Consider the following 4,039-nt stretch of genomic DNA (forward strand, 5'->3'; position numbering starts at 1 on the left):
GGTCAAAGGTCAAGATCACGAGAGACTCTGCAGACATGAGAAACATCCATACTACAAACATTCCAGCAACTTTAATTCCAGCAAATAAGCCACGACTCCACGAGAGGCAATATCAGTAATTGAAGCACTTACAGAGAGTTACTGTAGGTGAAATCTCTCATAGCTAATTACTTTTATCCAATAATCTCATGTTTCCTTTAATAATGACATCATTTTCATTTCCTTTCAAATGGTCCTCTCTTTGACTGTGTCTTTCTCTCTCAGATCTTGTTCACTGTTTCCGGTTCGTCGTAGAGTTATTTATTTTTGCTCTCAGGGCAACAGGAAGTAGAAGTGGAAGAGGGGCATGACTTCCTGAGCTGTGAGTTTCCGTCCTGGTTGCCCAGTAACACGAGGATAAAAATAAGCCATTGTTGCACGTGACAAAAGAGACGCACCGCAAAACCAGAAATACCGCACAAAAAAATGTGTGTGTGTGTTTGCTCAGTTTTAAATGCTTGCAGACGGAAATCCAAAAGGAATTTTCCAGAAAACGGGAACATAATACTGAACACGTCATACAGCTATTAATAAACTTCTGCCAAATGAGATGAAACACATTCATGAGAAATTCTTGGCAATCTGTGAACGGATCAACATTTGGGTGATTCTCACGAAACCTGTCAAGAAAATGCCCCACTTTACTCCAAAATCAAAAGAAACAAATAACAAATGATACTTTGCTTCTAGAATATAATGCATTCTTTAAGATTTGTAAAAAATATTATGACAGTACTTTCATAACAGTTACACAAATGTCCTCCCTTATTCTCATTACCGCAATGTGATATAATACGTATCATTTCAATTTATACATCATAGTAAGACTTGATCCTGCGTGTGAGTTTTGCAGATTTAATCATTGTACAGTAAAACAATGATTAAATCATCCAGATGTGTGACAGTAATGAGAAGTGGGGCGGAAACTGTGATTAAGTGTCCTTCAACTAATGGTACAGTGCAAAACATCTGAATGCTCCTAAATGTAGGCTTCATGTTGTTCATGCAAAATATAATTTCATATTTTTACGTATTGATTTGGGGTTATATATGACCATTTTCTTGGCTGGTCCATTTGTGTGTGAGGACAAACACAGCAGTTACAAACAGCTAATCAAATGTACATTATATAAACTACTGCTTTTGTGTGTACTGTATCTCAATATGTGTGTGTGTTGTGTGTGTGGTGTGTGTGTGTGTGTTGATGAGTGTGTGTGTGTGTGTGCTGTGTGTGTGTGTTATGTGTGCTGTGTGTGTATGTGTTGCGTGTGTGTGAGTGTTGAGCTGGGGATGTCTGACCCTCTTCCAAACATATGCTTTTATTTTTAAACTCGGCAATGGGAAAATAAGAAAGCCAGTCTTACACTAACAAAGAACGTCACAACACACACACAACACACACACAACACACACACACTATCTTTATTTAATCACTGAAGAAACTATTTTACACTTCCACAAACTGAAGGGTGGTTGCTGTGTGGTTGCTATTGTGTTCTGGATGGCTGCTAGGGTGTTCTGGAAGTTGTTATGTGGTTGCCGGGGTGTTTGGTGTGGTTGCCATGTGGTTTCTAGGGTGTACTGGGTACTTTCTATATGGTTGCTAAGGTGTTCTCAGTGGTTGCTAAGTGGTTGCTAGGGTGTTATGGGTGGTTGCTATGTGGTTACTAGGGTGTTCTGGGTGGCTGCTAGGGTGTTATGTGTGGTTGCTATGTGGTTACTAGAGTGTTCTGGGTGGCTGCTAGGGTGTTATGGGTGGTCACTGTGAGGTTGCTAGGGTGTTCTGAGTGGTTGCTATGTGGTTACTAGGGTGTTCTGGGTAGTTGCTAAGTGGTTGCTAAGGTGTTCTGGGTGGTTTCTAGGGTGTTTTAGGTGGTTGCTGTGTGGTTTCTAGGGTGTTCTAGATGATTGTTAGGGTGTTCTGTGTAGTTGCTATGTGTTGCTAAGGTGTTCTCAGTGTTTGCTATGTGGTTACTAGGGTGTTCTGGGCAGTTGCTAAGTGGTTGCTAAGGTGTTCTGGGTGGTTTCTAGGGTGTTTTATGTGGTTGCTGTGTGGTTTCTAGGGTGTTCTAGATGATTGTTAGGGTGTTCTGTGTAGTTGCTATGTGTTGCTAAGGTGTTCTCAGTGTTTGCTATGTGGTTATTAGGGTGTTCTGGGTAGTTGCTAAGTGGTTGCTAAGGTGTTCTGGGCGGTTTCTAGGGTGTTTTAGGTGGTTGCTGTGTGGTTTCTAGGGTGTTCTGGATGATTGTTATGGTGTTCTGGGTAGTTATTATGTATTGCTAAGGTGATCTCAGTGTTTGCTATGTGGTTACTAGGGTGTTCTGGGTAGTTGCTATGTGTTGCTAAGGTGTACTCAGTGTATGCTATGTGGTTGCTAGAGTGTTCTGGGTGGTTGCTATTGTGTTCTGGATGGTTGTTAGGGTGTTCTGGGTGGTTGCTATGTGGTTACTAGGGAGTTCTGTGTAGTTGCTAAATGGTTGCTAAGGTGTTTTTGGGGGGTTTCTAGGGTGTGCTTTGTAGTTGCTATGTGTTGCTAAGGTGTTCTCAGTGATTGCTATGTGGTTGTTAGGGTGTTCTGGGTGGTTGTTTATTGTCCCAAATAAAAAATAAAAAATCCACAAATATTTATGATATTTTTGTCACAAGACACTAGACGGACGGTCAGGTGTAAATAATAAATCTAACCTCTTAACAGCACATGTCTCCTCAAGAACCTGTATGGTTTGAGATATCATTCATGGCTGCAGAACAAATGCTGCAGGACGACGTACACTCTGAATGTTTAATAGTTAGGTTTAGTTCATCGAGCAATGGTAATAGTGATGCTTGCCTTAGCAAACACTACTACAGTAGTTCAGCTATCCTGCTAAAGTATGGCTTCAATCTGAAGCTCAATACCTTTTGAAACTACTACAATCCACAGTTTCCCACTCTATCATGTCTAATGTCTGGACTGGAAATCACTCCTGGCAATTTTGGGATTTTGTTCCCCACATTCGGACCTGAGTAGAATTAGAAAACTAGAGTTCAGACATAGTGATATCTCCCTATATGGAGTTCTGCACTGAGCGAAACCAGCTGGAATACTCAGAAGCTCTGTTCCAAAACTAGTGAGCTTCCTCGCTGTCTACTGTCTACATAGGCAGTTGCCTTCTTAGGCATCATACAACTAAACTCACAAATTCACTATAGTTTCAGCTGAGAGGTTTTTTAATTGGTCGTGAGAGAACAGACAGTCCACAACATGCGGGCAGAACACAGACCCTATTAATACCCCAATACAGCTGCCTGGCAGGGCAACATGTACCAGCTCTGCAGGGTGGGCAAGATGCCCTTAGACACCCGTGACACCTCTTTAGTGCCCTTGAAAGTGGACATGCGTAAAAGGCTCATTAGAAAACACACACACACACACACTATATATATATATATATATATATATATATATATATATATATATATATATACACACACACACACACACACACACACACACACACACACACACACACACACACGAACAAGAGACTACTGAGAATATAAAGAGAAAAGAACATACAAATATTGAAGTTTTCTTACCGTTCTCGTCTGTGTTATGTCTCTTCACGAGTGTCTGATGATCTGCGGATCTTTGAGGCGCTCACAGGCGCTCCACCTCCATCACAACCTCCTCACTGAAATTAATTATGACCATTTATTATAATAATTCATATTATTTACTTTATGAACTGTTCTTTAAATTATTAGTTATTACAGTTAAACTTCATTTCTATAAAAAGTGTCCTTGTGTCTCTATTCGGGATGCTCAGTGCAACACTGCTGTCTGCTGGTCAGAGGAGAAATTACTGAAAATAACAGATCAAGTCTAAATGAAATCTGGGGCTATAAAGACAAGATAATGCATGAAACATACTACTAATACAGTACTAATATCTTCATCAAAAAATACATTATGTATCAAAGTCAAGATAAGAAATAGGAAACCAGGGCTGGTTGTCG

At 40.4% G+C, this 4,039-nt stretch overlaps 1 protein-coding gene across 1 annotated transcript in view; it reads right to left on the reverse strand.

The window, feature by feature from the left end:
• Positions 1-3,746, reverse strand: part of calcrl2 (calcitonin receptor-like 2) — a 24,945-nt gene extending 21,199 nt beyond the window's left edge. Inside the window, exon 1 of the mRNA XM_051659250.1 lies at positions 3,620-3,746. The gene's annotated coding sequence lies outside the window, so the exon portion shown is untranslated. The remainder of the gene's footprint in view (positions 1-3,619) is intronic.
• Positions 3,747-4,039: the final 293 nt, after the last annotated feature.

The sequence above is a fragment of the Myxocyprinus asiaticus genome, chromosome 28 (genome assembly GCF_019703515.2).
Source record: "Myxocyprinus asiaticus isolate MX2 ecotype Aquarium Trade chromosome 28, UBuf_Myxa_2, whole genome shotgun sequence".
Lineage (NCBI taxonomy): Eukaryota > Metazoa > Chordata > Actinopteri > Cypriniformes > Catostomidae > Myxocyprinus > Myxocyprinus asiaticus.